The sequence below is a fragment of the Chinchilla lanigera genome, unplaced genomic scaffold, assembly GCF_000276665.1.
Source record: "Chinchilla lanigera isolate Chin_1 unplaced genomic scaffold, ChiLan1.0 scaffold00514, whole genome shotgun sequence".
Lineage (NCBI taxonomy): Eukaryota > Metazoa > Chordata > Mammalia > Rodentia > Chinchillidae > Chinchilla > Chinchilla lanigera.
In genome coordinates this window covers 1-12,771 of record NW_004955915.1, presented here as the reverse complement: position 1 = coordinate 12,771, position 12,771 = coordinate 1, and the positions used below count along the sequence as shown (strand labels likewise).

General features: G+C 34.7%; 1 long non-coding RNA gene across 1 annotated transcript; it reads left to right on the top strand.

Moving 5' to 3' along the window:
• The first annotated feature begins 2,258 nt into the window (after positions 1-2,258).
• Positions 2,259-8,040, top strand: LOC102025967. The gene is made up of 3 exons (XR_265196.1): positions 2,259-2,348; positions 6,811-6,907; positions 7,712-8,040. It is a non-coding gene; the product is annotated as an uncharacterized LOC102025967 (long non-coding RNA).
• The last annotated feature ends 4,731 nt before the right edge of the window (positions 8,041-12,771 follow it).

Genomic DNA, 12,771 nt, shown 5'->3' with positions numbered 1-12,771 from the left:
AAAATAAAAAAAAAAAAAATGGAAAAGCTCTCAACAATTTGAACCATTTGTCCCTGCAAATTATTTTATTGGCTTTTTTTTTTTTTTTTTTTTTCAGGAATTGAACTCAAGACCTTGAGCTTGCCAGGCAGGCGATGTGCTGCTGAGCTAAAACCCCAGCCCCCAAATTATTTTTTTTTTTAAATTTTTCTGGTAATAGCCTTTAACTGATCCAAAGTAGGATTGTTGCAAAATTATGTAATCAAGCCTCTACAGTACTTCTTCTGCCTGATTTGCCTTACTTTTTCCACATATTGTACATAATCTTTCAATTTCCATTTATCAAAAGAATAATAGAAGAGATCAAACTACATAATCCTATTTTCTAAAGCAGTTATTTTGATTTCATATGCTCATTTATCCTTTCCTTTATAGATGCATATGTATTTTCATAAACATAGTCAATTTTAGTTATTTTGTGTTATTATTATAAGCCCTTTCCATTTGGCTATATAATCATCACAGTTTTCATTTAAATAGGTACATAGTTTTCCATGCAACAGATGTGCCATAATTCAGTTTAACTCTTTTCTATTGATAGCCATTCTGGTTGTTTCTAATTCTGAGCTATTATAAATAGTGGTGCAATTAATAGCTCCATGTGTAAGTTCTCCTTTTTTTTATTATATTTGGATAAGTTTCCAAGACTGAAATTACTGGGCTAAAGATATAAAAGTGTTACGGCTTTTTGAAGTATCTTGACAAATTGTTTTCCAAAAAGGTCATATAATTATACTTCCAACAATAATGCATTCAACTATCCTGTTTTTACTACAAATTTACTACTTATTGGCTAAAAACAAAACTATACTTTATTAGTATATTAATTTTCATATTCTAGTACATATTCTAGGAACTGCAAATTTTTCATGTTTCAAGTATTACACTTTCTTTTTATGCAAATTGTTGATGTTATATGCTGGCTAAAATTATAAATTTCAAAGGTTGTGGCCATGTCACTCTTGCTTTCCACTGTATAGTAGACCTTAGCACTATTTGTGCATAAATAGCATTCAATGTATATTTGTGCTGTAAATGAACACATTTTTATAAGTCCTTATGAGCTCCTTATAAACTATAGGTATTAACCTTTTGTCATCATTAAAATAATTTTTTGTTTTAGTTTAATATTGTTTTAAGAGAAAAAATTAGCAGACAGTATTGCTCTACTCTTAGTACTTTATTAAGTTATCTTAACACTTAAAAGTTGCACTTATAGAGATACTAATATATAGACTCAAGTCTTCATGTATGACTGCAATTTTTGCTGTTGTAAGTTTCCATTTGGGAATAAAATTGAATTATCATGAATGAAGGTCTGTCCTGAGAGCTGAGGTATTTACTTGAAACCATAACCACTAATGGCTCTGAACCAAAGCTTTGGGTTTAGCTCTCACCTGGAGCCTCAGCTTTGCTTCTCCAGATAGGACCTACATACATTTTTACCTAGGCAAGAGGGATTTAAATTAATACAGCTAACACTTTGAGATACAGGATTAAGTCAGCATTGCTGCTATTTTAGCCGTAAACCTTTAGGTCAGCTATAATAACAGAGCTTCTGCAGTGGTCTCATGCTGGGTCCCTGGTATTTTAATGTGATTATTTTGATAGAGGGACATTTTGATACAGATATTTTTTATGGCCTAGAAAAACAAATCATTAAAATCTGAGTATATTTCAATTACAAAGAAGCAGTGTTCAACTGATGCTTTCAACTCATCCTTAAGCCCCAGTCCACCTGTCTTTCACCTTAGTGATTCCTGACCTTCCACATTCCTGGATGTCACAGTGAAATCAAAACAAAGATTAGATAAAAAATCCATATTTGACAATGTCTATCATAGATCTAGTAATTGAATTTCTATTTTGTATTTCCATCTTTGAAATACTTTTAGTATCATAACACACCCTGTATTCACCAGGGAATCCAGAGAAATAGAATCAACAGTACACATCTTATCCTATACAACAGGATACTTTATACATATTAGGGAAATAGACTTCAGTAACTGTGCAAACTAAGAAGGCCCACAATCGGCAGTGTATAAGCTGGAGAACCCAGCCATGCAGTCTGGGCTCAAAGTAGCAAGAAACAGGGGAGCAGAAGCTGGAACTCCCAATCCCAAAACGAAGATCTTAGAACAATGGAATGAAAAATCCTTTATGGCCTGAATTCCAAAGGTCCAAGAGCTAGAAGTTCTGAGGGTAGAGTAATAGATGTTCCATTCTGAGGAGAAAAAATTCACCTTCCTAATGACTTTTTGTTCTATCCAGGGGGCTCCCTGATGAATTAGGTGATTCTTATCCAGGTAGGTGAAGGTGGGTCTGATTTACTCAATCCACTGATTCAAATGGTGACTGGAAACAACCTCACAGACTCATCCAGAATAGTGCTTTATCAATTACATGGGCATCCTTTCGCTCAGTCAAGTTGTCACATAGAATTAACCATCATAGTCTAAAAGGGCTCTTGTGATTCTCCTCAGTGGCTTTCCCCTGTAGGGGTGATTGCCTGCCGACAACTTTGACAAGCTCCCCCTCTTGAGCTTCTGTCACTGTGATCTGACTGTATGAGATTCTCTGTCATTGTGTCTTCCATATCTGTCTGATATTTTCAACATCTTTACCAGAATCTTCCCTGCTATTTTTTCCCATTTGTGCAAATCCAACACTGTGTGGATGTATAGCCAGTTCTTCCGTAAAGCTTTACTTGTGATTGCTTCATTCCATGATTTCACCACATCCTGCTCTCCAGGAAGCCTCAGAGATTTACTTAATTGCCATTCTCCCAACCTCTATGGCACTTATCCACCTTATGTTATTTTAATGTTATTTTTCTTATTCTTAGCTCATCTCCAATACATTGAAAAGTCCTAGAAAGCAAGAGCCATACTATTTTCTTGCATTTCTGTTTCCCTAAGTTATATTGGTACACATATGCTTTCATACAAAAGAAACTGAATACTTCATTAATTTGTTCCACCATTCTTTTCTGTCCTTTCCTCTTTGTTCCTCAGTACCCTTCTTCTTAGAAAAATGGATTCACTAAGTCTATTTGCATCTTAGTGTACATTGTGCATCCAATAAAGAAAAAAAAACATCAAAACAGCAAACCAGCAAAACCAGCCTCTTTCCCTGTAGGCTGTAAGCCTCCTACTGGATATCTGACCCCTGGTTTCTCCTCCAGGCATTCCCGCACCTCCTCTTATAGCACTCCACTGTCTCTTTGTGTGTCATTTCTCTTCTCATAGCCACCCTCTGTGTATTAAGCAGCCCTCCTGTTATCCTTCAAGCTCTCCATAAGAAGAGATGTATACAGATACAAGGAAAAAAATTCATGATCGTGCTGCTGAGGAGATAGACTGGTTTTTTTTTCCCCTGAATTTTGTGTTTTGCTTTGTTTTTTCATGGTGGTGAGAAATTGCATGTACCATTTCACATTGCTTCATGCTACTTCCCTGGTTAGGAAATTTGCAACATGCCTGGGTGGAAATAAGGTTGCATGCTTTGCTCATGAGTAGGGAAAGTCAACCGATCCATAAGACAGCGTTGAGGGGTAGCAAATGATGTTGCTTTATCATCCCAACTTAGCAAAATCATGTTTTCTCCCAAGAGAGACATTCATCCATTAACATCATGTGTCTCATGTGCTGTACAGAACCCCAGTTTCAAACAATGGACAATCCGTGTACACTTGTCTCTGCACATGTGCTTATCAGGGATTCAGATATATAACAATCTTTTATTTATTCTGCTGATATAGTGAGCACATCAACACCAGACACTGTTGTCTATCTTCATGAATGTTAATGCATAAATGTTAAGGTTGTTAATTTGGTAAATATAAAGATTACTAGTGTTGTACAGAGCAAAACAAACATTGTAGTATTTTTCTTCACACTGTGTACATAGTCACAAAGTGTAGCAATGACTTCATAATGAAAGAACAAGTTAGATACATAGACAAAACAAAAACTGAGTGATACAGTTCAAATAGAAATCTTATTTTGACCAAGACTTCTACCCTTGGTCTCAGAGACACGTTGAATTGAAGGGAAACAGCAATTCCATATCATTCTACTTATGAATGGCTGGGTGATCCTGAACTGTGTATCTTGTCCTGCCAAGAGGGGAGCTTCATGTGCTCACTTCAGCAGCACATGTACTAAAAAGAAAAGAGGTTCAATGTTAACAGAAAGTCTAGAACTAACTAGATGACAGGCAGAGTGTTCCAACTTCAAATGTCAGCTTGAACAAAAGTCTTAGCCCAAAATCCTTACACAGGTACTTCCTTAAAAATAAGACTTTCATCCACTTGATAATTTGTTTTAAAATGCTCTTTAGGTTATTTGCTACTTACTATATCCTATTATATATCTATTAAGCAGCTCAGATCAATTGTAAGGAAATTTAAAGTATTTTTATCTTGTTTTAGTTCCTAAATATACTATAAAATAAACATTAACCTTACTAGAAAAGAGAAAAAACTAAGAATATGAGTGTTAGGGCAACAAAGCACAAAAAACGACAAGAGAAATTGGCGGAGCTCCACTAGAAGTCCTCACCCTTCACTTCCCGGGGCCCTTCCTTCTAGGTTTCCCTGTACTTCTTTTTTTCCTGGGTACATAGTTGAAAAGTTTGACTCAGTCTGCCTCAAAAACTAGACTCAACATGGAAATTTTGACATATTTCTCTTCTTGGAGCAGTGGTATCTTCTTTTGCTGAATGAATTTCTTTAGGAACTAACATTTATATCTTCCCCCTAAGACACTCTGGGGTGCCTGTTACAGACGAGCTATGATGTGCTTTGGCAGTTAATGGCACTCAGTCAAAACCACCAGGGCATGTCATTATTAGGTCATAATACCCACCCTGGAGTGTCTTACGACTTAATTGTTCCTTCTTGTATTCCAGAAACCAGCAAAAGACATATTTTACTAATGTTTCTGCTTTGTTAATGAGTTCAAAATGGATGAACACATGTGTTCTGTCTCTTCTGCCTATCAAACATGTATTCAGAAATAAATGCAGGTTACAAAAACCCCAATTCCAGCTTGCATATTTTAGTACAATGAATTTGGCATGACTCTGGTACATCTGAAAGTGAAGATTTAGTATGCAAGGGCTGTCTAAATATTCAGACACTTAAAACTCATGAGGCTTCCCCTCCTGCCAGTGTCCTTAGCATTTATCTCCCTGTATCATCTGTTTTTCTGCTAAAACTTTCCATTAAAAGAGATATGTTTTAATCTACACAAGAATCCACAGTAGACTACTCTCAACTTTTTGAACACACAGCTAATTGTAGCCTTCATAAGTGTTTAAGCTTACGTGATTTTCTTACCCTCATTTACCAAAACTCTTCAATTGGAATGGAAAATTCATTATGCACCTTCAGAGTCTAACTCTTCTATCATCCAGTCACTCACTTCTTAAAGTGGCACTAAACAGCAAGCAAAAGGTTGAGAAGTTATAAAAGAAGTAGCTGACAAAGGTGTCGGAGTGCCTAGTAATAGAAAGAATTAGTCATTCAAGCAAGTGTGAAATTAGCCTTCAGGTCGATGAAACAAACATAGCTGGAGACCTAGTCAAAGTGAACATCTCTTGCAAAATTGACTGTGGAAACTGTTTTGGGATGGAGTCATTCCAGTCTTGGTCTTTACCTTCAGGATAATTATTAACATATAATAAATAAAGCATTTGTCTTGTAATTTTAAAACTGCCCACAAAGCCCAGTTCCCAGAAGACCTCAGTGGTGAATCCTATCACACATTTTGAAGAAGAATTAAGTTAAAATCATCATAAGATTTTCTAAAATATGGAAGCAAGGGAAGTACTTCTCAACTTATTCTATGAGACTTGTATTACTTGTGCTGACACTAAAGCTAGACAAAGCTAAGAACGAGGAAATTTACTCAATCTAAAAGAGATTATCCTCAAGACAATAATTCTTTGATAAAACAGTAGAGATAATACAGAGTTTCACTAGAGAAGATGGTAGGAGTTCACCATTGTAATTCCATTGCATATTGTTACCTTCAAATCAGTTGCTCAGACCACCAGACACAAGCATGAAAATCGATTAGAACATAAAAAATTGTAATCATTAACTGTTCATTTCAATGCACCATCAGACATAAGCAATAGTTATTGCAGCTATTCATATATATATATATATTTTGCCTTCCTTCTTTCTGTATCACTTTGAACGTTCTTGCTTTGATTTGTTTATGTTTGTGATACTGGTATGCTGCTACTGTTCTATTTCTCTGCTTATTTCTCACTTACTACTCTCTTTAAATTAAAAAAGTAAAACTATGATGCAAATGGATATTGATTAACCTAGAAATATGTTTATGATGTATTTCAAAGTTAAAAAGACTTGCTGCAAAATTATGTGTAGATTGTTAAATGTTGATTAAGAAGACAGTGTAGGAATACAGGAAATAAAGATATCTGCAGTTTAAAAAAATAATAAAAAATAAAAGAGATTAGCCATAAACACCCCTCAGCTAATATCACATTTAAGGAGAAAATGTTGAATAATTTGCCCATAAAATCCAAAACAAGATGAAGACATCTCATCATTTATATTCAATATTGTATTAGAGGTACTTAGAAAGTTGAAGTGTTAGTAACAATAATAAATGGAAGTCTTTCAAAAATAAACTAGAAAACCTGAGGAATTATTTAGAAACAAACAGAAACAAAACAGACTCATTAGAAAACTGGTGAGACTCCCACTTTGTCTGCCACTCTGTGTTTTTACAGAATCAGTTCACATGATCTCAGATGTCACCAGAAATTGAAAGGAGGAACTGTACTGTAAGGTGGCTGGGGTATTTCCACAGGACAGAGTCTCGCTTCGGTAAGGTTCCCCAGCACAGCCCTCTGCAGAGCAGAGCTTTAGGGAATCCTGGCACATCCACAAAAACACATACCAAAAGCAAATGCAGAGTCATCCTGGGCTTACTCTGTATTCAGCCCACAGAGAATTCACCTGTCATTGAGATTCTCCTCTCATCAAGGTTACCAGTCCAGTAGTCAATCACACTGAACCCTTTTATCAGCCCCACTTGGTAATTATAAAATATTTGCAATTATACAATATGCTAATTTTTGGACGTCTACAAACAGCTTAATCAATTGAGTGCATTTTATTATTTCTAGTCTAAACATTATGGCCTCACATGAAGTCTCTGAGATCAGTAAATTATTTTAGATTGTTAAACTGCTGCCAAACCAATCAGAAGTTTTATTTGAACTTATTAAGCTTGCTACATTATTTAGCCAGCAAGATTGAGAAAAACAACAGAAACAAAGGGGCAGGGGGGAGTCACTCTGTGAAGCTCGATCAGTTCTGGCGAATTACAAGGGAGCAAGCCATCTAAGTGCAGGAAGAACAGGATTCATGAAGTTCTCGATGTCTAGTTAAAATCAGTGATAAGCTAGATTCTTCAGACATCTATACTTCACATTATTTCCCCCCTGATAATGTGTTTGTGGTGTGTGTGTGCACGTGTGTGTGCACGTGAGCGAGTGGAAGCATGGGTGTGTGTGTTGGAGTTGATTGGATGTCTATTTTGTAAAGGTGTGTACATGCATATATGGTGCACCTGTATCCAGCTATGCTGCCCAGGAATAAATAAATAAATATATATTTTGTTTTCAGGCCCATCGGGACCTACCACACTTGAACATCCCAAAGCAGAGCAAGAGAAGAGTTGCCCTGTCAGCATTTACAATACATCTAAATACATTCAGTAGAAACCATATGTCCATGGTTTTATCAACCCTAAAACTTCTTTCCCTTGTTTTCATATTTTTATAAACTTTTATATCACTGAATATTCTTGGTGACTTTATCTTCTGAACAATTTGGATACTCCTTGGAGAAAACATGTTGCCTAAAAACTTCTTCAAATAACCCTAGTTTTGTATACTTATGGAGATCACCTGATTAAATAGATTTAAAACACTAAAAGGTAAATTTAATGCACATTTAGCCATTTTTGTGGGAAAAAACTCATTTGTAATACTAGATGTTGTTTTAATAAAACAATTAAATGCATCTCTAAAAGTATTATGCTAAGTGGTTACGCTGTGCATGAAAGTATTAATATAGCACCAATTTCTAATGTAATAAGGCTATTTGTTACCTGAGATAACATTTTCAATGTTGGAGTCATACTTAAGAGAATGCTGTATTTTAAAAATTCCACTTAGACGTTAAGAGGATGGGCACTGCAGCAATGCTTCTCAAACTTGACTGCCCATACTCATCCTCCAGGGATCTTGTTAAAAATAGAGAACCTGATCCAGGGTGTGGGATTTTTCATGGCTGAGCTGAACTGTTTCCATGGAAGGTGAAAGTGGAAAAGGGTGATGTATATCTACACATGGACCACATACACATAATCTAATGTGAGACTGTAAATATGTAAATGTGATTAACTAGATAAATTAACAAGACAACATTTAACTGTTCCAGCATATATATGGGTGTGTGTGTGTGTATATATATATATGTATGTATATGTATATATAAAGTAGTCTGAAAATATTTTTGTGTGGGATACAGGCAGACTGCTTTCAATTCATGGTCATATGTATGGCATTTCTCCTAAAAATTTCTTGCTCTGTTTAGCAGTCCTGAGAGACATAGCCAGATTAGAATTTTTTTGATGATCAGTTATTTGAACTGGAATAAGATGGCAATGCATACATTTCTTTTGGTCAATGATTAAATAGAATAGTATGCTAAATTGAATCAGCTCTGCCACATAACAAAAAAATGTAGAGTAATTTAAAAAGAAAACAAGATGCATGGAAATATGTGATAGATCAAATTTAAAACAATTATAGATAGAAGAGAAGAAAGCAATAACTCATGCTGCTAAGCTGCATAACCTTAGGACCAGTACCCAAGTAGGAGGTCAGCATGTGTTTCAGAAGGGAAGATTATAATAACAAAGGTGTTTCATAAGGAAGACAAATAAAGATGAAAACAACAGGTCAGTTGAAGATAAAAAATGAGGTTTTTCAGTTAAATATAAAAATTTTAGAAAAAAGACCCATCTGTACTTGTAAAAATATAGACACAAAATTAGGATGTCTTCAAAAATTTCTTTCCCATGGAGTCTCTATTTTGTTGGAGGAAGATGTTTCCAGAGAAAATTCTTGCTATATTTTCTAAAAATTTTCAGGTAGATTATAATGTGCTGCTGCTACAACAGCTATTCTAGAACTCAACTCTTCACTTACATACTAAAAACAAGGAAGATGTGCTAGTACAATTAAAATTATAACCACATAAGTTTTACTTTGTAGTTTTAACTCTCAAAAATTATTTCTATAAAAAATGTAAGTGTCTAGCATGCTGAAATGAGAATAGCAGCGAAGAGCTGCCTGCATATGAACGTTGCTATACTATGCGAAAAAGGAGGAATGGCAATAAACTGATTTAGTGGGGTTGAGTGGGGGGTCCTTCAACTGTTGTTGAGAATAATGTTAGTTTATATTTTATGACATTCTTAGTTATAAACATTCTATTATCATCCTTAAAATGATTCCCCAAAGGGTTTTAATTCCGCATATGGAACCAACTGACCTTAACTAATAGTGTGAATGGGGCTCACAAATGAGCTTACAATGGTCAAACCACAGAACACTGGGTAACATTGCTAAGATTTTTATTTTTATTTTACAGAGACAACAAAAGATTTTGACCTCCTTTCTTTTCCAGTAGATTTAGTGTTTCTGTTTTAGTATTTAAATCTTTGATCCAATTTAACTTTAGTTTAGTGCATGGTGATAGAAATGGGTCTAGTTTTAATCTTTGGCATGTAGAGAGCCAACTTTTCCAGCACCATTTATTAAAAAGGCTATCTTTCTTGCAGTGAACACATTCACCTCTTTTGTCAAAGATAAGGTGGCTGAGTGTGTGTTTGTAGTTGTGGCTGCATCTTCTAAGTTGTTCCACTTGTCCTCAGGTCTATTTTTTTTTTTTTTTTTTTGGCCAGTACCATGCTGATTTTATCACAGGAGCTTTGTAGTATAATTTCAAGTCAGGGATTGTGAAGCCTCCTGACTTTTCTTTTTTCCTCATGATTGCCTTTGCTATTCTGGGTCTCTTCTTGTTCCAGATGAATTTTAGGAGTGTTTTTTCTAGTTCAGTGAGGTGTGATAATGGCATTTTGATTGGGATTGCATTAAATTTGCATAACAATTTTGGAAGTATGGCCATTTTCACTATGTTGGTTCTTCCTACCCGTGAGCAAGGGATATCTTTCCATTTTCTAATATCCTCTTCAATCTCCTTTGTCACAGAAATGTAATTTTCAATCTTTTACTTTTTAAAAGATTCCAAAAAGGATTTTAAAAATGAAAATAGAAATATCTAGCTCTCATCCTGAACTATAGAATGAAGACAACATCATTAAATGTGATTCTACAAATAACTAATCACACATAAGAAAGCATGGCAGAACCCAAGTTAAATTCTCAATGTGTGCACCCATGTTTATAGGAGCACAAATTGTTATAGCTAAGTCTTACTTTCTTTGTTAGGTTGATTCCTAAGTATTTTATTTTCTTGGATGTGATTGTGAATGGTATGGTTTCCCTATTTTCTCTCTCAGTGTGTTTGTTGTTTGTGTACAAGAATGCTATTGACTTTTGAGTGTGACTTTCTGCCATGCTACTGAATTTGGTTATTAAATCTACAAGTCTTTTGGTGAAGTTTTTGAGGTTTTCTATGTGGAGTATCATGTCTTCAGGGAACAATGATAAATTCCCTTCTTCTTTCCTATCCTTTTTCTTTTTATTTCTCTCTCTAGTTTAATTGCTCTGGCTAATGTTTCCAGAACTATATTGAAAAGGAGTGATGATAGTGGACATCCTTGTCTTTTTCCTGATTTTAGAGTTAAAGCTTTCAGTTTTTGTCCATTTTGTATGATGTTGGCTGTTGGTTTGTCATATATGGCTTTTACCAGATGAAGGTAAAGACCATCTATCCCAATTTTCTTAGGGTTTTTAATCATGAATGTCTGCTGGCATTTATCAAAATATTTTTCCACATCTATTGAGATGATCATGTGATTTTTGTCTCTGGCTGTGTTGATATGGTGTATTACATTTACTGATTTGCGTATGTTGAACCATCCTTGTCAAAATCTTAAAAACATAGGGGTCTGAACAGCCTTCATGAACAAAACCCAAACTGCACAGGAAAAATTTCAAAGAATCAATAACTGGGATCTCATCCTATTAAAAACATTTTGTACTTCAAAAGAAATCACCAATAGAGTAAAAAGACAACCCACTGAATGGGAAAATACTTTAGCTAACTGTCTCTCAGACAAAGGATTTACATCTAGAACATATGACAAATTGAAAAAACTCAAATCCCCCAAATTCAAAGACCCAATTCAAAAATGGGCACCTGAGATGAACACACACTTCTCAGATGAAGAAATACAAATGGTAAATAGATATATAAAAACAATGTTCAACATCATTGGTCATTCAATAGATGCAAATTAACAACACTGAGATTTCATTTCACCCCAGTAAGAATGGCTACCATCAAAAAATCAACCAAAAACAAATTCTGGAGGGGCTGTAAGGGAAAAGGAACCCTTGTACACTGTTGGTGGCAGTGTAGAGGTGTGTCACCACTTTGGATATCAGTCTGGCAATTCCTCAAACAATTAGGATTAGAGGTTCAATTTGACCGGCTATTTCCCTTCTGGGTATTTTTCCAGCAGAATTGAAAACATCATACTACAGTGATATATGTGCACGCATGTTTATAGCAACACAATTTGTTATAGCAAAATCTTGGAAACAACCAAAATGCCCAGCAACTGAGGAGTGGATAAAAAGGATGTGGTATTTCTATACAATGGAGCATTAATTAGCTATAAAAATGATAAACTCGGGGTTTTTATAGGTAAATGGATGGAACTAGAGACCGTACTCACCAGTGAAAAAAATCAGAATCATAAGTGTAAACACTGTATTTTCTCCCTAGTGTAAGAATATGAAAGAGTAAATAAAACTGAAAGGTACAATAGATATTGTGAAAGGGAAAGAAATTGCTCAATAGGAAAGAACAACTGGAATGAGGGAAAGGAAAGAAAGAAAGAAAGAAAAGAATAAAAGGAAAAAGAAAGAAAGAAATATGTATATATATACAAGATAGTTAAGACAATTTTAATACTAGTTTTTATTGGTTTATTGAAAGGAACAATTAATATTTAATTGTTTGATCAATCTTGCATACTTATATCTGGCAATCTGAACGACTATTTTAATACTAATAAGTAATACAACAACCAGTGTTGATTTCCAATCATCTTGTTTTGAAATTCTGTATTGTTTTTATAGTTTTTGTGTTCTTTTGTTTTTGTTCTTTTCTCATAAGAATGATACAGACAAGAGAGAGAAATAAAGGAAATAAGGATTGAAAAGGAAGATGTGAAATTATCATTCACAGAAGACATGATACTTTACACAGAAGACCCCAAATACTTCACCAAAAGATTTGTGGATTTAATAACGAAATTCAGTGGCATAGCTAAATACAAAGTCAGCACTCAAAAATCAATAGCATTCCTGTACACAAACAACAAACATATTGAGAGAGAAATTAGGGAAACCACAACTTTCACAATAGCATACAAAACAATACAGAATTTAAAAACAGGATGATAATAAATTAACAATTTT